The 25,957-nt window shown below is 33.9% G+C and overlaps 1 protein-coding gene and 1 long non-coding RNA gene across 2 annotated transcripts in view; one reads left to right on the top strand and one right to left on the bottom strand.

The window, feature by feature from the left end:
* Positions 1-25,957, bottom strand: part of LOC126734646 (glutamate receptor-interacting protein 2) — a 1,148,906-nt gene that overhangs the window by 644,242 nt on the left and 478,707 nt on the right. The gene's annotated exons all lie outside the window — the stretch shown is intronic.
* LOC126733975 (uncharacterized) lies at positions 1,276-2,638 on the top strand. The gene is made up of 2 exons (XR_007659917.1): positions 1,276-1,454; positions 2,400-2,638. It is a non-coding gene; the product is annotated as an uncharacterized LOC126733975 (long non-coding RNA).

Below are 25,957 nucleotides of genomic sequence, written 5' to 3'. Positions count from 1 at the left end.
AGCTGGTCCTCGCGCTGGGATTGTTGGTCTCAGATTAGATTCAGCTAGGCGTCAACGAACAGTATCAGTTGAAATTCTGAGTCCATCTGCTTCCTGTAGCTGTGTTTGCAGCAATCTGTCTGTTGTAAATCTTTGTCTTAAAGAAAAGAGTTATAAAACAGTCTTGAACTTATGTAATTAAGCGTTGTCTGCCTTGAACAGGTCTTCTTAAGTGCTGACCTGTCTTTCTATAACGCTCAATCATACGGGCAACGGATGTATGCGAAACACCAAATCTCTCTCCAATTCTTCGAAAGCTTAATCCCTCTTCCAGTAAAATGACTGCTTGCGCACATTCTTCGGCCGTTAAATTTCTTGACTGATGTCTCATAGTAAACACTATACTTCACAAATGTAAATTTTCATTACAAATGATAATATTTACAAATAAAACTTACAAGCAAAAAAGGTATGTTAATTCAAATTTTATCTGGAATTCCAACAATATTAAAATATGACAAACATACTTCGAGTAAAATAAACATTGTATAATTGTATAAATTGTACTGTGTCAACTGTATAAATTTAGAATATCTGTTATATGGCAGCTTAAAATAAAAATAAATATTTCCATTTTTTTGGAAGTTCCCAAAAATAATTCGAAACAATATAGTGGTGAGTTAATTTTGCTTGCCAGTGTATTTATCTGTCTAACTAAAAACTATCAAACTAATAACCTTCTACTAAATATTATGATACTAAAAATTTTGCATCCTTGGAACTGAATCTGAGAGAATATAATATTTTACGATTCTGTAGTTTAGCAAGTTTTATTAAAATAAGTTTAGTTTAGTAAAAGTTTTATATTAAAATGACTTATTTTAGTGTCAAACTTATTCAAGAGCGGCGGAGAAAGAGAGATTTTGCAATCAATTTTAATAAAAATATGTTTTTGTTAATCGATAAAATTTCACTAATAACCTTATTTTTAAAACATTGCAATGTGAGAACTCCCTAATATGTTAATTTTTAACAATGATATTTTATAGTGTTATTATATTTAACTCATTTCATTAGGTGAATAGGAACTCCATTTAAAAAATATAGTGCATAAAACTACTACACACAAGCAATTCCTTCTTGTGTAAGGAAAAAAACATTAAAATAATATCTAATATTTAAATATTTTTACATTCTGTCAACTTTGTAAGAATAAATTTGGTTTTTCTAAATGAATTTTGTCAAAAAACTAACTGTCAATCTAAAGTATCAATATTTAGAAAATAACAAATTAAAACTGGTAAATTTACTATTATTAAAAAAACATATACCTAAGCCTATTAAAACAGTTATACATTTAAGGTATTTTAATAAATCAAGGAGAGCCGGAAAGCGCTTATTTAATGGATTAAGAGCCTATGATTAAATTGCATCGTCTGCTAAAAGGGATGAAAAGATGTAGGAGTTACCTAATGGTATATATAACAGAAATTTCCGATTATCGTAAAGATAAATTATTCTTTAATAATTAAAGGATTCGGTTAAATTCGTAAAGCTATTAAAGATAAGGTACTGAAGGATTTAATAGAAGAGATTTTCACTAAGAGAATTAAACACTTCTAAACTACAATTAAAATAGGGTTATTATAAGCAACTATGTATAAATTTAACATTCATAACGAGTGTATTATAAAAACTTTTTCATAGGGATTGAAAGGAAGCTTTTGTTATGCTAATTTTTCATGCATCAAAATCCAAAAATCCAAACTTTAAACACATTCTTAAATACGTTTCAATATTATAGGAATTTTGGAATAATGCGCAGTCAAGGGATCCGTTATAGTAATGGTGGATCTGTTGTCCCAGCCAATTGAAATGACGATATTGTGATGTCTACAATTTAAAAGTTTTTGATGCAAATTAACACAGTAAATACTTCAGCGTGGAAGGTATTGGCGTGCTTAATAAAAAGGCCCTGCTCCAGATATGTACGCCTATGTACTAGATATATACTAATGCAGAATTATTAGAATCCTTTCAACTCATAGGGAGAATATTCCCGTCAGGCAAAGTTTACACTGCTTTTTGTTTTTGTTCAAATAAAAATCTTTACAAAAAATCAGAATTTTTACACGTACCTAAGTGAATAAAGGAATTAACTTGCTAAATTTCTATCCTGGATTTCAGTTTTAAAAAACCCTACAGATTTTTTGAACTCTTTCCTGTTTTTTTTTTATTTTTTCACACAAACGGTGTACGCAAAAACGCACGTCGCTGTTTCCAATTGCGGTTATCTCATTCCGCGAATCGGTTGAGCCCGTTTTTGCGAATGCTTCGCATCAATCAACCACTTTGCCGCAGATAGATTGTACAAAAACAAGAATGTAAGTGTTCTGGGTTGGAAAATTTTAACTTTTTAGATGACGCGAACGGTTTCATCCACGAGGTGAATAAAGGGATAAAATTTACCATGATAAATTACACCCTCTCTAAAGCTTAGACGATTTTTTGGCGGATAAATGTCGTGCCAGAGCAAGAATGACCTAGTAAATTTTACCATCGATAAATAACTGTTAAATTTTATTACCACTAAATAATGTTTACTCATAAAAATAAATTGTTATTATACTTAATTTTTAATAAAATATTTTTTTTACAATTTATATTTTTTTTTAAATTTTTCTGTAGTTTTGTAAAACATACCTTGTGATATTGTGGTTATATCGTACTCAAACTGTCTAGATAGCCTTAACTATCTATAAATTATCGAGATATAAAGGGCAAAGCTCATTACTCAGTTGCGGATCAAACTTATTTATGTGTTTACCAATAGAACCGATTTCGCAGAGCTTTAAGCATTCTGCAGGGTTACTTTAAATTCATCCCTAAAAAATGTGAAATATCGTAAAATTTATATATTTTAGAGAAAGAAATTTTATTCGAAAAAACATGGAAATATAATAAATAGAGACATTATTATAATTTGTTAAATCTGAAAATTACAGATGTTAATATTATATGTATAAATATTAAAATATTTTATAAGAAAATATATAAGTGAAATAGTTAATTTACATAGAAATTGCTTTTAAATTAGTATATAAATTACCCGGAATATTATAAAACTGTGGAATCGTTTTATATTTTAACCAAAAAAAAAATAAAGAGAAAATTAAATATTTACATACCATCTGATTAATTATAAATTAATTTTGGTTCAATTTATTAGAGTATTGAAACCGTATTTTAACTTTAAAATCGTTACGAACATTTTTAACAATGTATGTAGAAATTAATAACCGGTGTGTCCCAAAACTGAAATAGATATTATAATGTCATAGATGATTTTTTTAATGGCTTTTATTGCTTATTTTTAAAGAGCATTACATGGCTTATTTCAACTTATACAAAAACTGAAAAATTTAATTTTTTTGCGACCTGTAGTTTTTAAGATATGTATTTTAATATTTTTTTATTTAAAAATGTCAGTGAAGAATACTGAACATACATTATTGTGACTATGCTTTACAACCCCATAGTTTTAAGAGTATTGCTGTTTTGTAAACATTTTTTTTTCGTAAGGCATTTCATAAATTTGCAAAAAATGTGGCATTTTACATTCGTTCATACAGTTATAGTATTAAATTTAAAAACTGGTAAGACGTGTTTTCAGTTTACAGTCTTTTACTTTTTAAATGATAGTTATAAATCAAATAATCAGATTTAAGTAAATTTTTTTATTTAAACGCACTACCCTATTTAACTAAGAAAACGATGATTGGAGACGAAGATAAAACAAAAACTTAAAAAAAATTAATACCAAACAATTAATAAAAAAATGAATTCCTGATCAAATAGAAGCTGCAATTCGAACTGGTCGAAACTATCTGGATACTATATTTCTAGGCAGATAGATTGGTAGAAGAGAATCTTTTGAATGGCCACCAAGCTCTCCCGATCTACCTCCTTTAGATGGGTCCAAGGTCGCAAAAATTGAGGAGTAAAGCACTAAAATCAGGCATGAGTGTAGATTAATTTCTCCAGAAGTTATAAGAAATGTTCAAACTAATTTCAAGTACGATTAGAGCCTTACCCAATACAGTACAGAACGGGAAAATTTTGAGTGAATTTTTATTTTTCTTGAAAACAACGTGTTTCAATTATCTTGGAAATCTCATCTAAAAAATCATAGCTAGCATTATAATATGTATTTCAATTTTGAGACACACTGTATATTAATTTCTACATCAATCGTTAAAAATCGACTACATTTTAAGCATTTATGAAAAACTTTTTTAAGAAAAACAAATTTTACAATCTATATTAAAAAAAATTAATTAATTTAATTATCTGGAGCTAATCACATAAACTTGAAATTTTGCAGCTATGTATATTTTGATATGCTCTTTAAAAATACGCAATAAAAAGTTAGGATTGCTATTTAAAAAAAATTGTCAATACTTCTTGCCAATTGTCGTATTGTCTTTAGGACAGACTGTATAACTTTGTTTTCAACAAAAAAAACTAAAAATGCTACTCGACAGGTTTGAGGATCTTTTTGAAAAAAAAAAAAATTATTTGAACTACTAAATTTATTCCAAATTACAAACTCACACTGTATATAGATAAAAGTGGTACATATTTAACTTAATACAATTAAGTAATTTAAGAAATTAATTCAATTTTTAGCTAAAATAGCCTCTAATAAATATTTGGCTTTAGATAATCTTAAGAACCTTATAAACGATAAAGAGTTCTGAAAGATTTTGAAGATGAAAATGACACCAGTTAGCAAAAAGACTTAAACTATCATGAAACAAAATAAAAAATGTTAAATACTGCAGATTATGAAAAAGTAATCATAAAATTTTTAGAGATAAAATACTACGAACAAATCAGTACTGTCAAATAATCAAATACAGTCTGAACTCGGAAAAAAACAAGCCTTTCATCTAGCAATGACAGAAAAAAAGTAAGTGAGAAAGTAAGTAATTGGATTTAGCTTGGTACTAAAAAGGCTCATAAAATAGACTAAGCACCCTCAAACAATAAAGGTAAAATCTCACAATATTATTAGTCATTTTTCATGGACTAAAGAGCTCCATACGTGCAAATCTACCATCCAATCCAGTTACATATAACGTACAAAATGTTGGAAATATTAGTTGATTAATATACATGTATATATATGTATGAAATATATATATATATATATATATATATATATGTATATATACATGCATATGATTGTGTTCTTGTTTTTATCGTTTTTTAATTTTAATATTCATAATAAAGTTAGATAGGATGATATTGAAAAGAAGAAACAAGCTCAGAGATTAAAATTCATTTTTGCTATAAGTGACGTAATACCCAATCAAATAAGTAACTCAGTTACGGAATAATATTTTAACAAATGTTACAGGTTTAATCTCCAACAGATATATTAATTGATTTATTAATTTTTTTTTTACCAAGATAAAGTAAATCTCAACCATAGTTTCATAAAATAATTTATTTAAAAATCATACATAAATATACATACTACACAGATATGATACACCGTTAAGATGGTCCCTAATGGGTCCTAACATACCCGATCTGAAAAGCAAGGAAAACCATTATTGGATGAGGAAAGTAAATAATAATATGGGATATTGTTTCATTGTTTTGTTGATTGAATAGAATTAGGAACTGCCATTGATTTTGCATTGATTTTACCTTGCAGGTCAATTTGGCCTATTTTAGTTTTTAATGAATACTGAGCACTTATTAACTAATTGTTTATTTTGTTCAAATCATAAGGATCAATAGTGATAAGAATGTTAATGTCAATCTGGTCTGTCAGTTTTTTTTTTGTAAATTATTGTTGCTAAACCATGGCCTCAAGTTATAGATTGCTCCATAGTTGCAAATTACTTAAACCAATGTTGGTACCAGATAGTACCCAGTAGTTAAACCCAGCATGTCAACACCTAGGTACTTGACAGATAAATGCATTCCTTAAAATTTGGAGGGAACTGACAATCCTATTTTTAATAGATTCATTCTTTATCTGGTTCTAGAGTATGACAGATAGTTTCGCTTAATGCGGATGTAAAAAGGTAGACCCTATCTTAGCCTAATTTTTTTTGTAGTTACTAGTATGTGCTAGGATAGCTTAATTGCTGATTTTCTAAGTAGGCCTAAGAGTTTATAGGGCTCCTTGTTTTTGTTGTGTTAAATAAACCCCAGAAAAGGCCACATTCCATCTTCGGTAAGTTAGCACATGTTACATGCCTAAGTCATTTTCCTATTTTTTTCATCTAATTAATTTCTTATTTGCATGCTTTTCGGTTTAACTCAAAAGAACATCAATGCATCCAACTTTTTAGAGAGCAATTTTATAAAATTTAACTTACTTACCCACACAAAAATGCCATAAAATTGACAGCCATGTCGAACCTCATGTGTGGTCCCCATTTTTAGGCCTTCCTGTACCTTCTGCTTATCCTCTGCTTCTGCTTTTGCTGCATTTTTATTGTTACTGCTTCCACCTCACTTGCTACTCCATGTGTTACCACATCAAGTCTCTTGGATCATCACCTCCGGAACCTGCATTCCTTCCAATCGGCTACACCTAATACCGATTGCCCTCCACTACCTGCTAGACATTCTGGAAGCATCCTAACTGGTCGATCTGCTGCTGCCTCTTTTGACCCAAACGTATAGCTGCCAACAAAGGAGCCCCATTCAGATCAGGTGGGCCCTGCTACCAGTCGGAGATACTCAGAATTTCAGGTAGTCCCTTTTTCTTTTTGGCTTGGTTTCTCCAGGTATTGATTTATCGGTTCGTCGCAATTTATAGATTATTTTTTTTTTAATTAATATGTAGAAATGATCACAGATTTTAAATTCAATTTAGCAAAATTGTTTATATAATCACCATCACTGATTTGATTTGAAATTGGGAACTGAGTATATACGTATATGCGAGGTATTATCAGATGTACAATTGAATAAGTATTAAGTGCTAAATTTTACTTTATTTTCTTTCTCATAATTTTAAATTTCATAATTATAATTTAAGTATTAGAGCATTACTGTCTTAGTATTTATTTTTTTTGAATTGAGGTTATAGATTAAATTAGTTGTCAATTATGACATTGATTTATCTTTCAATACTAAAGCTGGGTTTAACGATATAAAGCTGCGTTTTCTTTGCGTGCCCTAATAAAGGCTAATAATCATAACCCTGGAACCCACATTTAGGCATTGTGCGAGAAACAGTGCAATAAATTTGGCGCCCAACGTGTCAGTTCATGCTTTACCAATTTTTTTTTTTCTAATAACTTTTGATTATATTAAACATTAGCAGTTAATTTTGATTAGTTGTTTTAGAAGGTTGACTTTACCATTCTTATTTTTTTGACGTTTTCATCAGTTCAGTGTTTCTTCTCATTTAAAGAAAAAAGAGAATTATCAAATTTTATTTGGGTTGGTGACCAATTACCAAAAACCAAGGAAATATCTTCAGGTGTTGTAGGGAAGGATAAATGATTCAAGTGTTATAGGATTACAGGGTGGTGTGAAGGTGAAGAAAGAAAGGGAAAGGAAAAAGAAAGAAAAGGGAAGAAAAGGAAAAACATTTTTTTTTTAATTCTTGAATAGAGGTATTGTCGAGAAGAAGTAGTACTTTATAAAGTATCATAGAGATATATATTTTCTTTTTCATTTTCTTTTATTATAGTTTGATTTGCTTTAGATAAATTGTTGGAACTTTGATTATGTAATTTTTTTAATGCAAACATCTATTTGTTGAAGTAATTATGAGTGATTAACATAATCGAAAAGTTTTTAAATATTTTGTTTTTTTTTTAATATTTTTTTTCTTTGATTTTTTTTTAATCTGTTCATGCGCAGTACTGTAGTAATTGTGTATAATAAGCTTATTTACTGGTATTACCTTTGATTGATTTTTAAGATTTCTTTTGGCTTTTTTTATTTATTTATTTATTTTTTTTTTTTTTGAAGTACCTGACTATTCTTACTTCTTATTAGTAGGTCTGAATGATAAATATAACTATAGTATTAACTGCTCTTATACGTAGTGTATTTGCTGTTGGACTTTGTTTCCTTTTTTTTTAGTTTTTTTTCTTAGGAAAGGGTGGGGGTGTCCTTTGGATACTTAATCATATTTTCCTTTTAATTTTTTTTTTTAGCTTATTTATTTAATTAACGTTATTAAATTATATATAATATATCTATAAATATATATATTTTTTTGTCCCTCTATTTTGACATTTGAAATGGATGTTAATTATCTAGGTGGTGAGGAACTAAAATATGAGTTACACATTCGAGGTCTCCCATTAACCGGTTCTTTCGCTTAAAAACGGACCAGTCTTCGTGAGTCCTTGCGGTTGGAACGGGAGAAACACATTGATCCTCCTAGTTCCACTGCCTTCGACACGGATAGTGAGCTTTGCCTTTGTCGTAGTAAATTAATATCTATTGAACGGGATATTAAGACTCTCGGAAAGGATTATTGTGATGGAGAATCCAAACGGATTAATACCCTCTTGTTGCATTTGTACCAGCGTATCAATCGAGTCCATGCTGTGTCAGAAGTAGAGTCGGTTTTAAAAAATGAGATTGTAAGTTCATGCACTAAACTTTTTGGTGATCTTAATCTTGCTTCTCAAGGTATCATGCCTTCTTGCTCTTATGCCAACAAACCACCAGCCATTACCCTAACAGGAGCCACTCCATCTCACGAATCCCATGAATCCTTAAATACAGGAGACAACTTAGTAGTTTCAAATGACTTAATTGTTTTGAGTGATGAGGAATCTACACCTGTTGAAGAACTTGAAGCGGAACGTGTTAATTCCAATGTTGCTGCCGCAACGACTTCACAATGCGAGGTTGCAGAGCAGTGGAACAATTTGAATAATTTCCAGTCTGGTACTTCTACGTCCTTTGCACATTCAGCTATTAATAGGGAGTTGCCTCAGGTTGAATCTCATAGCGATGCAGTACCCTATGGGACTACTTCCAATCCGTCTTTGACACAACAGTCTAGACTTCCACTCCAGGATTTATTGGAGCTTGCTCAAAGCAGTTGTCCTTATGTTAATCCTCAGCAGAGAAAGTCAAGTACATCTGAGTCAAGACCTTCCTATGGTCGTTTCATGCAGCGCGACGAATCCAGAGTCTTTCAGTCTTCCGGAAATGAACTTAATGCAAAGTCCTCAATATCTTCGAATCCTATATCACAACCTCCTGTAAGTCAAATTAACTGTTATCCAGTGAGTTCAGCAAATGAGTCTCAATCAATGAGTCGTCAATCACAGGTTCGTTTTGGACCCCCCGTGGTTCATGCATCTCCTCCAGCAAACTCCACTGCTCATGGAGACAACTTGTCCCAGTCCATACCAATCAACGACTTAGTTCGTCATTTGGAAGAAGTCAATTTTTCTCCGACGGACACATCGAATCGAACTTACGGGCGTGAGCCGAGACAACTATCGCATCCCTCATACCATACACATGATGTGTTTCGATGGAATATTAAGTTTAATGGACAGACTAGTGTTAACGACTTTCTAGAGAGAGTTGAGGAAATACGTTTATCTCGAGGTGTACTTAAGGAGCAGTTACTCCGGTCTGCACCAGAGTTGTTTACTGGCGATGCCCTTCTTTGGTATCGTACCAATAAATTTGCCAGTTGGGATGATTTAGTAACTAAATTGAAAGATTCCTTTCGGCCTTATGACTATGAATATGGTTTGTGGGATGAAATACGTAGACGCACCCAAGGATCACAAGAACGCGTCCTTACGTTTATTGTCGCAATGGAGAGTCTATTTCGAAAACTTTCAGAAAGTCCCTCCGAATCAGTCAAACTTAATCTTATTCGTCGAAATTTACTTCCTTATATTCAAAGTAGGCTTGCTACCCATGAAATCCATGATCTTCACGAGTTGACTAGGTTAAGTCGAGCAATTGAAGAGACCGAAGCCAGAGTGCAGAGATTTGTCCCACCCCCCACAAACATTAGACAGCTATTAGAACCTGAACTTGCCTACAGAAAACCCAGTCATCACGTAGCGTCAATTGAGTCTTATTCAGAGCCTAGTGATGTTAAGCCGATTATTCCTAATAATCATTCGGCTTATTCAACTTCTATAGATGAAGTTTCTTCTGTTGTAACCTGCTGGAATTGCGGTGACAGCGGACATCGTTTTTGTAAATGTTCTAAGCCCAAAACGTTCTTTTGTTTCCGATGCGAAAAGAGAGACGTTAGTGCAAAGACTTGTCCAACATGCTCAAAAAACGAGACATCGGCAAGAGCATAGGCCGTCCCTCTTGCCTATCTTTTGAATCGCAATCGGCTATTAGTCTATCCAAACATGTTCGTACTTCCGCCGTCCTTGATTTCGTCTTGGCACATGCCAAAGGTGATGAGCGTCCTTATCTGCACATAGACATTTTTGGAAAATCACTATTAGGTTTACTTGATAGTGGAGCATCTCGAACTATTATTGGTTCTGCCGGATGGTCTGTTTTGTCTACTTATTGCAACCTTAAACAATCTGGGGCCACTGAGTGCACTGTAGCTAATGGACAACAATGTTCAATAAAAGGAATTGTGACCTTACCTATGAGGCTTCGCACTCGCGTAGTCCTTATGGATGTTTTGGTTGTTCCCTCCCTACCCCATTCCTTGATCTTAGGTATTGTATTTTGGACTCGTATGGGGATCATACCTGACCTTAACACTGGGAAATGGCATTTCAAAGATGTTGCTCCATACTACTGTCACGAAACTGCCGCAATTCAATCCGTTGATACTCTGACTCCAACACAAAAAGGAACTCTTGATCGACTTATCGAGGATGTCTTTTCCAACATGAGTTCAACATTGGGTTGTACTAATTTGGTCAAGCTAGAAATCAGGACAAATTCAGCACCTATCAAACAGCGCTATTATCCTCTTTCCCGTGCCCTTCAAAAGGATGTCAATACTGAATTGGAACAAATGATTGCCATTGGTATTGTGGAACCATCTATTTCACCCTGGTCATCTCCAATAGTAATGGTTAAGAAAAAAACTGGCGAATGGCGTTTTTGTGTCGATTATCGCGCTTTAAATCGTGTGACCATCAAAGACAGTTATCCCATACCTTTTGTTTCTGTCACTTTAGATAAATTAAGAGATGCCAAGTTCCTTAGTACGTTGGATATTAAATCCGCGTATTGGCAAATACCTATTGCACCAGAATCTCGCCCTCTTACTGCATTTACAGTCCCTACTAGAGGACTTTTCCAATTTACCCGTATGCCCTTTGGGTTGCCTAATGCCCATGCAGTGTGGCAAAGACTGATCGATTCTGTTATTGGTGTTGACTTGGAGCCATACGTCTTCGTCTATCTTGACGACGTAATCATTTCCACCCCGTCGTTCGAGGAACATATTCGTGTTTTACGTGAGGTCATACAGAGGATCGTTAAGGCAGGTCTAACTCTTAACAGAGAGAAGTGTACCTTTTGTAAACCCGAGTTAAAATATTTGGGGTACATTGTTAATTCTTCCGGTCTACTAGTGGACCCCGATAAGATTGAAGCTATTCTGCGTATACCAACCCCCAAGACTGTTACTGATATTAGAAGAATTGTTGGACTCGCATCTTGGTATCGGAGGTTTGTCCCTAATTTTTCCACGATAGTATCTTTCTTGACCTCATTGACCATGAAGAACGTAAAGTTTGTATGGAGTCCTGAATGTGAAAATGCTTTTAATACTATTAAAGAGAAACTGGTCAGCGCACCGGTTTTATCATGTCCAGATTTTGATCTTCCTTTTATTATCCAATGTGACGCTTCCGATTTTGGACTTGGAGCTGTCCTTTATCAGGTTCAAGGTGACGAAGAGCACGCTATTTGTTTCCTAAGTAGGTCTCTTACCAAAAACGAGCGTCGGTATAGCACAACAGAAAAGGAATGTTTGGCTGTCATTTTCGCCATCGAAAAACTCAGACCATATGTGGAAGGTAGCCATTTTACAGTGGTAACTGACCACTATAGTCTGAAGTGGCTTAATTCAATCAAAGATCCTGTTGGTCGCATTGCTCGATGGGCTGTAAGGCTACAACAGTACGATTTTGACATAGTTCATCGTAAGGGTAAAGACAACATCGTCCCCGATGCATTATCTCGTTCGGTACCAGTGGTAGATGAGGTAGCACCTCTGAATGACATGTCAACGAACGATTCTTCTTTCCTGATCGACAAGTGGTATTCCCGCATGCTAAAACGCGTTAAAGAGCAACCATCTAAGTACCCACTATGGTGGATTTCTAATAATAAGCTCTATAAGCGCACTAAGTCAAAATACCCCGCTTTAGATAATCCTGACGATGCTTGGTTGCAGATTGTACCACGAAATCAACGATCTGATGTCATAAAGGCACATCACGATCCTCCCACCTGTGGTCATCTTGGCGTGTTTAAGACTCTTTCCCGTATTTCACAGAAATATTACTGGCCAAATATGAAGTGTGACGTAGCTAGGTATATTGCCCGATGTCACACTTGCTTAAGGACTAAACCTCTTCAAAAAGTCTCTTCTGGCCACCTTCTTAGTCCACAACCAACCCTGACTAGACCTTGGCAAATCCTCAGTGTAGACCTTGTGGGTCCCTTGCCTCGTTCTCGTTCTGGATATTCCTTCGTATTGTCAGTATATGATTTGTTCAGTAAGTATCCTCTCTTCTTTCCTTTACGAGTGGCTACCGCCAGCAGTATATTAAAATGGCTCGAGGACCATGTACTTTTGGTTTACGGAATCCCTGATAGAATCATTGCCAACAATGGACCTCAGTTTCGTAGTGGGGCTTTCCAAAATAAAATGCAAGAGTATGGTATCCAAATACGTTATACTGCTAATTACCACCCGCAGGCTAACCCTGTAGAGCGTGTCCACCGTGTTCTAAAAACCATAATCTCAAGCTATGTTGATGAGGATCATAGGACGTGGGATCTAATTTTGGCTAAGGCAGGTTGTGCAATCCGATCAGCAAGACACGAAGTTACGGGTCTAACCCCAAACTTTGTAATTTTTGGTAGAGAACTTCGATTTCTGTGTCCCACCCCGACTTTAATTTCTCCATCTAACCCTAATGATTCCAATCCAACTTTGCGATCGAAAACATTGGAAAAGGTATTTGTCGATGTTCAGAAAAGACTAAAAAGGGCTTGCGAGCAACGTAGTAGCCGTTATAACTTACGGCATCGCGATGAGCGTTTTCAACTTGGTCAGGAGGTATGGCAGAGAAATTATGTTATCTCTAATGCTGCCAAAAACTTTACTTCAAAGTTCGCGCCTAAATATCTTGGGCCCTACAAGATCAGCAAAATTCTCTCTCCATGGTCCTACGAAGTTTCGGAGTTGACAGGCCGTTGTCGTGGAGTTTGGCATGCTAAAGATTTAAAGGCACATCCACCTGATAATAACGTTCAAGATCAAATCTAATGTTAGTATCTAAGTTATAAGTCAGCGTAAATTAATTATTATAATAGATTCGTTTCTTTGTAGTTATTTTGAGGGTTCTTATAATGTTGTATTATATTAAGTATTTTCAAGTTAGGATTCTTAGGATTCTTTTATTAGTTATTTAGTTAGATTAGTTTTTCTTTATTAGGGATTGAATTTCCATTGCAAGTTTCAGGTAAACTTCCTTTTCAGGAAGGAGGGGTGTGTTACAGGTTTAATCTCCAACAGATATATTAATTGATTTATTAATTTTTTTTTTTACCAAGATAAAGTAAATCTCAACCATAGTTTCATAAAATAATTTATTTAAAAATCATACATAAATATACATACTACACAGATATGATACACCGTTAAGATGGTCCCTAATGGGTCCTAACATACCCGATCTGAAAAGCAAGGAAAACCATTATTGGATGAGGAAAGTAAATAATAATATGGGATATTGTTTCATTGTTTTGTTGATTGAATAGAATTAGGAACTGCCATTGATTTTGCATTGATTTTACCTTGCAGGTCAATTTGGCCTATTTTAGTTTTTAATGAATACTGAGCACTAATTAACTAATTGTTTATTTTGTTCAAATCATAAGTAGTAGTAGTAGTATTTATTAATAATAATATACATACAATGCATTATTACAAGTCAAGTCACTTACTTACAAATAAAGATAAAAGATAAAATACAAATTGACAAGTTTTGCCCAAAAGCAGATAAAACATAACACCTAATCACAATATTTGCACTAAACCTAAAACACTTAACATACATTCTTATTAAGACAATATTGACATAAGATTAAAATTAAAATTGGTATGAGAAGTACTCCTCAAATGAGTAGAATGCACCCCTCAAAAGATGCATTTTTATTTGTTTTTTAAACTGCGGAAGGCTAAGAGATTTAATGTTTGTTGGAAGACAATTATAAAATTTTGGTGCAAAGTATCTGGTTCCATTTCTTGATCTCTCAAGCCGGCTAAACTCAGGCACTAGCTTATTACAATTCCTAGTTTCATAATTATGAAAATGTAGGTGGGTTCTATAGTGATCCAGATTTTGGTGAACACGCAACAGGCACTGCATAATGTACACGGACGGCAAAGTTAATATTTTAAGCTTCCGAAAAGATTTCCTACAGTCATCTCGGTAACCCTGACCAGTCACAATACGAATACACTTTCTCTGCAGCCCAAATACTTTATCTATATGGCAGGAATGACCCCATGTCAGTATGGCATAAGTTAGCTGTGAGTGAAAACTACTATGATATGCTGTAAGTAAGACCTGCAAGGAAGTAATTCCCGCTAGATTTCTAAAGAGGAATAACAGACTGGACAGTTTACTAGACAGTTTGACTATATGTTGTTCCCAAGTCAATCCTGGATCAAGGTGAACACCAAGAAACTTAGCCTCATCTGAACAGCTTTCAAAAGCAGGATGCTCAGTCAATGTATTGTGCCGCAAAGTAAAGTTAAGTGTTTGTGACTTTGAACTATTGAGAGAAAGACGATTTGCCAAGAACCATTGAAAGAGGTTATTCTCCGGGGTCTGGAGATCTAAATTAATGATATTTGAAGGGTGATAACTTTGATAGTAAGTTGTGTCGTCAGCAAACAGAACAGTGCTAACAGAGCCCCCCTGTGAAAAGGCCAGATCATTTATGTAGATAAGAAATAGTATGGGTCCCAAGACAGACCCCTGTGGAACTCCATATTTTAAAGGCTTAATATTAGACTTATTCTGATTAAAGACAACAAACTGAACTCTATTCGACAGGTATGACTCAAGCATCTTAATTGCTTCCCGGTGAAAATTGTAGGCTTCCAGTTTTTTTAGAAGAATGGTATGTGTCACACAGTCAAAAGCCTTTGTGAGATCCAGGAACGAGGCCAAGGTATCAAGAAACTTTTCAAATTCTTCCAGGATATTACTTGTAAAATGGTCTATAGCTAAAGTTGTTGTCCTGTTTTTCCTGAAGCCAAATTGAGTTACTGCAAAGAGCTGATTTGACTCGAAATAGTCATTAATCTGGTTTTTTAAGATTCGTTCATGCACTTTAGACAGAATAGGTAAGAGGGAGATGGGACGATAACTATTATAGTCATCAGCAGATCCTTTACCTTTAAAAAGAGGTACAACTTTTGCAGTTTTAAATGCTGCTGGAAAAATGCCAGTGAGTATTGAGTGGTTGATTAATTTAGTTAAGGGAATGATAATTTCATTTTTTATAGCTTTGATAATGTTTGTGTTCATTCCATCAGAGTCTTTACTGTGGCTGTTTTTTAATTCATCAATGGCTTCCATGACCTCATTAGGGCTAGCTGTTCTAAACCTGAAGGGTAATAAGTTGGTATGTGGAATGGAGTTCAGATATACTTGAAAAGTTTGGTCAGTATGTTCAAGTTTACTTAATTCTTTCTCAGCGATGGAACAAAAATGATGGTTAAAACTAGTTGCATTAAGTGATGAGCTTTTTTTTTGATAAATTTTAATTTTTATTATTTATAATGCTCCACATAGCCTGCTGGCGGTTACTTGAATTCATAATAAAATCATCATTTGATTTAATTTTAGCATTTTTAATTGCATGTCTATACCTTTTCCTATAATCAGATAACATTTCTTTTGGCACGAGAATGGGGTCTCTTTTATGTAATGATACAAGGAACCTTAGCCTCTCCCTCATATCTCTCAAGTTACCATCAAACCAATTCACCACCCTAGGAGATTTATCATGCCCAAGTAGTCTTGATTTTTCAGGAAAAGAAAATTTAATTGCATCATTTATAGAATCAATAAACAGTTGAAAGCGCAAATCCACATTTAGAGACATATTATCAATAAAATCAAAGTCTAGAGAGGACATAGTGTTACATAAAGTAGACAATCCTACATCAGTAATAGGTCTGTAGTTTATCCGAGTTTTAAAGTTTGTGCGAGCCACTTGACATTTAAATAATATGCCCTTATGATCTGAGGTGTGAGTTAGATCAACAGGTTCAGACGTAAGTAATGAGCAATCAATATTAGTAAAAACATTATCAAGACAATTGTTACCGAGTGTATTAAACCTTACCGATTTTCTCAGATTAAATGACCTAAAGAAATTGCAAAGCTCCAACGCCCTAATATCCCTTTTACCGAAATGCACATTAAAGTCACCCGTTATAATGAGAGGCTTGTCAACATCTAGTTTTTTAAAAGCTTTTACCATTGCACTGAAAAACTGATCAAAGTCGCCATCAGGAGTACGATACACAGTGACAAGCTGCATGTCATGTATATCTAACAGAATGCCTGTTACCTCACAGTGTTTTTCAATAGATAAATTCTCAAGATTTAATGAGACAGATGATAGGGGTTCTTTAATATATATACTTACACCGCCATGAGTCATCACCGACCTGGAGAAGCCTGAAACCATTTGGTAGTTTTTGATAGTTATTGAGTAAAGCTCGTTTGGTACTAGCCAATGTTCGTTAATGCATAAACAATCTGCTGATACATCATTGAGGAGTACCTCTACATCTAAAAAAGAAGTGCGGAGACATTGGATATTGTAGTGAACAATATTAAAAGACGAAAAATTTACATTAAAATCATTACAATTATTAAAAATATTCGAAGAACACTTATTACGCAACGGAGGGGCATTTACTGCACCTCGGAAGTCCTCAGCTGGTCTGTGGTCCGGGAGCTTTGCAGGTGCATAAAATGGTTTATTGTGGTACCCACTGGCCACAAGTTGGGTGATAATATGGCTTCTTTCTTATGACAGGGGGACACCCACCTTAAAAGAGCTGTACCAGCTGTCTTTCTTCGTAATCATCTTTACACAGACACAGTTTTCATCCAGTTCATATTTTTTGAGGAAGTTGACAACATCAGCTGCTTTTGTTTCTGGGGCAAAGCCCGAGACAAAGATCCAGGATTTATTGGCCGCTGGGGCAACAATTTTTAGCAGGTCGTCCTTGTTCTCACCTTTTATGGGACTGGGTCTTCTGTTGTGGTTCCTTTTTTTGTATGAAACCAACTTGAAACCTTCATCATCTCCATTTTTGGTTTCCTCCTCAAGGTTAATAGTAATGACTGCTTCAGAAGGAGACATGTTTGGAAGTTCTCCGATTTCGTTTTGTTGAGATTGGGTAAGTTGAGTTTCTGTACCAAGAGCAATATGAGGATTTTTCGTTTTAAGTTTTTCTTTTTGTTTTTGTTGGAGTTTGTCAGGAATGACTTTGGTGACATCTTCGACATTGACAGATGGCTCTGCCATGTTGCCACTGCTGGCTGAGACCCCAACATTTCGGTTGAAGACCCCAACATCTGGTCGCGTTGGCAGTGTTGACGGTGATTTGAAAGCGCCTCGCGGCGTCATCACCGTGGGAGCAGGCGCAGTCGAAGTTGAGTTGCGCGGTTTTTTGGGGATGGATTTTCTAACCTCACTTTCAATCTTTTGCAGCTTTTCCGTTAAATTTCCCTGGTTTTCCTTAAGGAGATTGATGTTTTCCATTAGGAGCTGGTTTCTTTCTTCTAGGAGTTGGATTATCCTTTGGTAAAGGCTTTTCTCCGTGTCCCAAAATTCGTCACAGCCATACGACGGTACATGACGACACACCGCGGATTTTTGAGTTGCTGCCTGGATTAGGCACGATGCATGGAAAGATTTATTACATTTTCCGCAAACCACGGCACACGCGGAGCTTTTGTTGCAATGCACACATAAAACTTTTAATTTTTCATCGCGTTTTTCGCGAAAATTGCCGGACGAACTTTCCGTCACTCTCGTCTCGTCGACCATATTGACAGAACTGGATAAGGATCAATAGTGGACAGAACTGGATAAGGATCAATAGTGATAAGAATGTTAATGTCAATCTGGTCTGTCAGTTTTTTTTTTGTAAATTATTGTTGCTAAACCATGGCCTCAAGTTATAGATTGCTCCATAGTTGCAAATTACTTAAACCAATGTTGGTACCAGATAGTACCCAGTAGTTAAACCCAGCATGTCAACACCTAGGTACTTGACAGATAAATGCATTCCTTAAAATTTGGAGGGAACTGACAATCCTATTTTTAATAGATTCATTCTTTATCTGGTTCTAGAGTATGACAGATAGTTTCGCTTAATGCGGATGTGAAAAGGTAGACCCTATCTTAGCCTAATTTTTTTGTAGTTACTAGTATGTGCTAGGATAGCTTAATTGCTGATTTTCTAAGTAGGCCTAAGAGTTTATAGGGCTCCTTGTTTTTGTTGTGTTAAATAAACCCCAGAAAAGGCCACATTCCATCTTCGGTAAGTTAGCACATGTTACATGCCTAAGTCATTTTCCTATTTTTTTCATCTAATTAATTTCTTATTTGCATGCTTTTCGGTTTAACTCAAAAGAACATCAATGCATCCAACTTTTTAGAGAGCAATTTTATAAAATTTAACTTACTTACCCACACAAAAATGCCATAAAATTGACAGCTATGTCGAACCTCATGTGTGGTCCCCATTTTTAGGCCTTCCTGTACCTTCTGCTTATCCTCTGCTTCTGCTTTTGCTGCATTTTTATTGTTACTGCTTCCACCTCACTTGCTACTCCACGTGTTACCACATCAAGTCTCTTGGATCATCACCTCCGGAACCTGCATTCCTTCCAATCGGCTACACCTAATACCGATTGCCCTCCACTACCTGCTAGACATTCTGGAAGCATCCTAACTGGTCGATCTGCTGCTGCCTCTTTTGACCCAAACGTATAGCTGCCAACAAAGGAGCCCCATTCAGATCAGGTGGGCCCTGCTACCAGTCGGAGATACTCAGAATTTCAGGTAGTCCCTTTTTCTTTTTGGCTTGGTTTCTCCAGGTATTGATTTATCGGTTCGTCGCAATTTATAGATTTTTTTTTTTTAATTAATATGTAGAAATGATCACAGATTTTAAATTCAATTTAGCAAAATTGTTTATATAATCACCATCACTGATTTGATTTGAAATTGGGAACTGAGTATATACGTATATGCGAGGTATTATCAGATGTACAATTGAATAAGTATTAAGTGCTAAATTTTACTTTATTTTCTTTCTCATAATTTTAAATTTCATAATTATAATTTAAGTATTAGAGCATTACTGTCTTAGTATTTATTTTTTTTGAATTGAGGTTATAGATTAAATTAGTTGTCAATTATGACATTGATTTATCTTTCAATACTAAAGCTGGGTTTAACGATATAAAGCTGCGTTTTCTTTGCGTGCCCTAATAAAGGCTAATAATCATAACCCTGGAACCCACATTTAGGCATTGTGCGAGAAACAGTGCAATACAAACTACAAAAAAATGTATTTCATATTATGCATATTTTATGTTGTAGTTTTTTAACTATTTTTCCTAAAAAATTGCATTAAAGAATTAAAAGGGTTCAGTATAATAACATTTTCTAGTTTAGAACTATTTTACCGATTAAAATTCCCATATGGAGCAATGTGTCGTGAGAGGAAATGAATATGTATATTTAGCAAATCTACCACCAAGAAACCGCGAAAACTTCTTCCAATGTATTTGAAACTCCACCAAAATTTACTGCGCTATAAATTACCGATCACATAGCCTAGGAGGCGATATATATTTTGTATATGCCAACGCCATTATACCATTACCCCATTTTAGAACCGGGTTACGTTTGAATTTATACGTTATTATATAGAGCATCTAATTACATATTTGTTTGTTTTATTTATATGGTGATTTAATATTTATTTATAAACTATTATAAATAAATAAATAATTAATATGTTATTTGATGTTTTGCAGCTCGTTTAACTTTTTAATAGATTCTATGAATTTGTACCTAGAAAGTTTGTGATATTAGGTCATAATTAGAACATAGATATAATATATTATAAATTATCACAATAGAACAAACATTTGACTTAAAGGAATTCGATATTTTTATTTTTAATGAGACCATTGTATTATCAATGTATTCTTCACCTACTTTTGTAAATTTCTATCCGACAAAATCAACAATATTTATCTCTAAATATAACTCATCATTCGTACAACAGTCTTCATTTCTTAGTTACTCAGTATCATGTTAGAACTTTTATAAATTTACTTTGTTGAAATTTGGGGCTAAGAATATTAATTTAATTATACTTTTTGTTGTTAGTTAGCACAACATTCTCCAATAGTATCAAAATAGTTAGAGCTGGCTATATAATTTGGTGTTCTACTTTTTCTCGCTATATTTTCACGAATTTCTCTTCATTATATGTAAATCGAACATGCAATATTGTATTATGTTAGACGGTAGTGTAATAAAACGTATACTATTTAAAGTCGGTTAATGCTAGGTTTTGTACAACGTTTTACCTGCATATTTCTACGCGTTGCAGACAAAAATTTGCGTGTGGATAGGAAAACTGTGCAGTTTTAAAGACTGGGTAGAGACGGTACAGTTGCAGCGACAACAGACACAAGAGGGCATAGTTAACCGTGGATTGCGCAGGCAAGTTGGTACGTGTGGACCATTGGTACCATTTTTTCCGCTTTTTTATACATTTATTTAACGATTTATTTACATTTTTCTGATTGATTGGTGAAAACAGGAGGACTCCGGCATTGTTTCATTCGGCATTGTGAGTTTATTCGTAGCCGATCGAGAGTTCTAGCCGTGATACTGGTTTCGTGGCGTCAAAATTGAAGCCGAGATTTGGTGGCGTACGCCGTACATTGGAACGACTAAGTGGAGATACCGCGGGACCTAAATGTAGTAAGATGTAAAATGTAAAAATTATTTTACATTTTACAAGATAATAAATTTTTTTTATTATTACGTATTTTTAGGTATATAATAAATGTTTTAAATATTTTTTATTATTTATTTTATTGGAAAAATATACATAAACGGTGTTTAAAATTCGTCTACCCTCAAAATACGAAAATGGAAAATTTACTCTAAAGTTGCACATTATTTACTTGTAAAAGAATATGCCATATAAAAAAATATAATAAAAAAATATATATATTATATTTTATGTGGTTTTGAAGATTATTGAAAAAAAAAACAAATTTTCAAAAACTTATTCTTGACACTTCTGTGGGTTATCTTGGTTGCTATGGGAAAGTTTTTGCATTGCTGTATTACTTTTTCGTGAAAATGTTAATGCCGAAAACAAAATTAGGTAGGTACCTACGCCAAATTTTTGTTGCTTATTTAAAAAATAGAAAATTTTAATGATTCCGAAGATAATCAAAAAAAACCAAAAAAAAATTTAAAGTCCATTTTAATTTTTTCTGAGCTTAAACAGGAATGCAGTAAAAGGTAGGCATTATTCTAAATAAAATTAAGATTGTAAAATGTAAGTTAAAAATAAAATTGTCAATTTACCCACCTAATTTAAATACTGAATTTTTATTCTTTTTAAAACTCAAAGCGAGCATTAAAATAGTTTGGTAGTTTAAAATTTTAAATGTACGTAATCGTAATCTTACTATAAACTACAATAATAACTGCAGTAAAATATTATTTCGAATCAACGCAAAATATGTGCCCCAGCGCGGAATTTTTGCCATCGCGGTGCGCTCGTCGCCTCGCATGATTTCGGCTTCTGTTGTGAGGTATCGAAGGAAGCGGGGATAAGTGTCCGGGCTAGAACTATCGATCGGCTACGGTTTATTGCGTTACATGAAAATTTCACGTTTTTGGCGTATTAAAACCAAAGAATATAGTGACAGGAACAAAACGAGACAGGCTTATGAGATTTAAGTAAAATAATTTAAAGAAGTTGATGATGGAGCAAACAGGGAAACAGTTATGAAAAAAATTAATTTATTGAGGAGTGTTTATTAAAAAGAGTTGGCAAAAGTTAACAAATCTAATCGATCTGGGGCTGGAGAATATGACATCTACAAGCCATGTCTTGGGTGTTTTGATTTCTTCAACTTCTTAAGGGATTTGCCTCTTGATCCAAGGCCCTCTAGGAATAATATGGATGAAGATCAGGATGTAACGAGGGATGAAGATTCTACAATTAAGGAAGCACCAAAGTAGGAGGTAAATAATAACATTAATAATATTTAATCTTTTTGCAATTAAGTTTCTACTTTAATATGACTTTAGTATCGATGTTATTCAGATTTGAATTTATATAGGTGTAAAAAATACGAAATCATGACTGTGTTTTCAACAACATACCTTGTCCTAGATAGACGGTAATTAAATATTCATCGCTCCTTTGTTAGTGCTTCTCGGCGATACACCTTTAGAAGTTCTGGAAGCATCGCAAAGGCTTAATCACCAATAAAAACATGTTCCAAAACTCTTTCTGAATTTGCCATTCACCGGGGACTTTTGACGCCACTATGTGACATCCAGCCATTTGTGCCTATATCGGAATACAAAAATTCGGAACTGGCATTAGCTATTGCCATGAAAACAAGATAGTGCGTTTTTTTTATAATTAAAGTAAAAGTATCCATTTTCTTTGGGTGGCACAATCCTAACATGCTTTCCATCAATTGATCTCAAATAATGAGGGAACTGCCTCTTTATTTCAGATTCAGTTGTCTCTTTTAGCCACTCCTCTTTAGTCTTTGGAAACCGAAATAAAAAATAAATAAAAAAAATTAAAAAAAAATTAATTAAAAACTAGTGACACTACCTAGTAGCTTCATAAAATTGCTACTACATAATATTATACATTTTTAATATTACTACTTAATATTACAAAATAATAATTATTATTATAGAAATCTTTAATATTATTTTTAGGTTGGGGAAAATGACGAATGAACGTGAGTCTGACGCCTGACATCAGGAGTTCTTTACAAGTTGGACAACACCAGTTTTTTTTCGTAGTCGCAACTACCCGCCACTAAACACTACACAACAACCTACACACAGTCAGAGGTATCAAACAAGTAGCAATATGCAGCAAGATTCATCGCACATGACTACACAGCAAGGTGAACAAGGTCAGCACACGCAAAACGAAAATGTCATTAAGCACATCAAACTGAAAGGCTTTCCAAAGATACACCTTAGTACAATCACTCTTCTGCTGGAACATTCTTCACAACTTTTCAACCACTTTAAATACAGAAGTATATGCATGATGTAAAATAGAATTACTTTAAAATGAATGCCTCTTTTGAACAGAAATCAATATTTTTTTATAAAGAAGGATTTTTATTTACTTATGGAGTGCATACAAGGAGTTTTTTTATGCAGATTTGTCATTTAATTTTAGGGCCATAGATTTTTTAAAAGATAGTTTATGGGTGCAGTGTAGAAATATTAAAAATATTATGTCGTGTACACGTTCGAGTTAACCTTAAGGCCCCGAGTGGCACGAGTAGTTTTACAGTTTGACCATCGGATCTGTGTCTACGAAAAGAATGCGGGCGAAATTTTGAAGCGTTGTCACGTCTTACTGCAAAAATGAAATAGTATTGAATAAAAAGTAAATATAATGGTAAAATTAAGCTATTTAATCATAAAAAAGATAATAAATAATGTAATGCAGTTTAAACCATATTTTTTAGTTCTATTTGCTAATGTTTTGCATATTATAAAATCCAATATTGACTAACATTTATCCAAAATTCCCAATAAAACTTACAAAGCCGGCAACGTCGTGCTTTCGCGGAAGCATCTCGCTGTTTGGGGACAGGTGATTGGTTGATGACATCGCGGCCATTAATTTATTATTTTTATGCAGCTCTCTGTCTTTCTCTATCTTATTGGATCGCATCCTACCAGGTTTTGTGTAATTTTAGGAATAATATCGATTTCTTGCGGATTCAGTGGCGGCGGCGTATGTTAATACTTTTGAGCTATTAAACTGTTTTTATTGTTGTATTTTTAGGTACCTACTTAATTTCTGACCTATGACTTTTGAGTAGTGTAGCATAGTTTAGTTTATTTGCTATTATTGTTGTTGCTGTTTTGTTGTTGTTTTGTGTTATTTGTTTCTTTGTTGTTAAAGTTCATAATTTTTAACAGTTTTTGTGTTATTTAAGAAGCTTATTGCAACTTTACTAATAACTTCGTTAATCTACCAGTAAAGCGCAAACTTGAAAGAGTATCTCAATATACTGTCGTAAGCATTTCAATGGTGAAAAAAATTCACAAAGAAGATGAAGAAAGAATGCGGACGGACCCCAACAAAATGCTTTCTAGTCCCGGCAAAAAAAGACCGCGAATGACGAAGGTGGAACAAGACGACAACTTTCATTTTCAAATAGTTAAACACCTAATAAATCGAATTTATATGGGTTTAAAGTTGTGCCTACTAGCAGAAAGCTGTTGCAAAAATTGCCAGAAGAAGAAAATTTTCCAAAAATAACATCTTTAAGGTATAAATACCTAAGAGAAATAAAAAAACACCGAGCCGAAGGTCGCAATATTGTCTATTTAGATGAAACTTGGATAGACAATGACCTAACGTTTAAAAAATGCTGGCAGAGTGAGACTGTTACTGGAGTGGTTAGCAATATATCTTCAATAGGTACAAATTGATTATACTTATTTAAATAATAATTTAAATTATACATATTATGTAGTAAATTAAATGTTTAAACAGCATAATTCGGATTATCTGCCGTGCTCTTTCCCTCGCGATATCCAGGCATCGAGTACGGCACTCTTATTTTAAGTGAATAAACTAAGTAGGTGTATTACAAATTTTGTGTTTTCTTTACTTTACTTTTATCTCAAACTTCCCTAATCTTGTCTGTCATTTTTTTATTACATATTTACAAATAAAATATTTTAGAAGACCTTAATTTCCAAATTAATATCTACAAATACCTATTTTAAAATTAAAACCAAACCATATTTTTTAATATTTAATACATTCAAATCTGTGTAATCGGTTTATAAAATTTCGCACGTCACTGGCCATTTCATGAATGAAATGAGGCGGGTCTAGTCTACAACCACGTTCCCCGCACCGATACCGCTTAGCTACAGATTGGTTGGGCAGACTTTAAGTTGTGGTTAGAAGCGGTAATGATAGATCAGCTTTTATGTAATTTTTTAAGAGCAACGACGGTGAAAACAAGTAAATTTTTGGTGTCAATACTAAGTCAGTTATTACAGTCGTTCAATCAATTGAATTAATTTTCGGTTTAAAAACCATTGTGTGATGGTGGTGAGCCTGGACTGCAAATAAGGAAATCCTCGTTAAGAAGACCACAACTCTCTTATTCGGCATAGGCCGAGGTAAGTGCCCATTTGAGTAGTGAGTAACATCATCATCATCGTTTTTTACAATTTTTATACTTGCGTTAGCAATTACTAACAGTTTTCTAATACAGTCCACAACCTTTTCAATTTTCTACTTATGTGGTGACACTACTCGTCCCACTCGTGGCGTTAAGGTTATCTCGGGAGTGGTTCCTGCGCGGTTCTGACTCCAATCGGTTCATCGTATCGCCGAGTTCATAAA

This window comes from Anthonomus grandis, chromosome 3, assembly GCF_022605725.1.
Source record: "Anthonomus grandis grandis chromosome 3, icAntGran1.3, whole genome shotgun sequence".
In the NCBI taxonomy this organism is placed as follows: Eukaryota; Metazoa; Arthropoda; class Insecta; order Coleoptera; family Curculionidae; genus Anthonomus; species Anthonomus grandis.
This window is presented reverse-complemented; position numbering and strand designations above follow the sequence as displayed.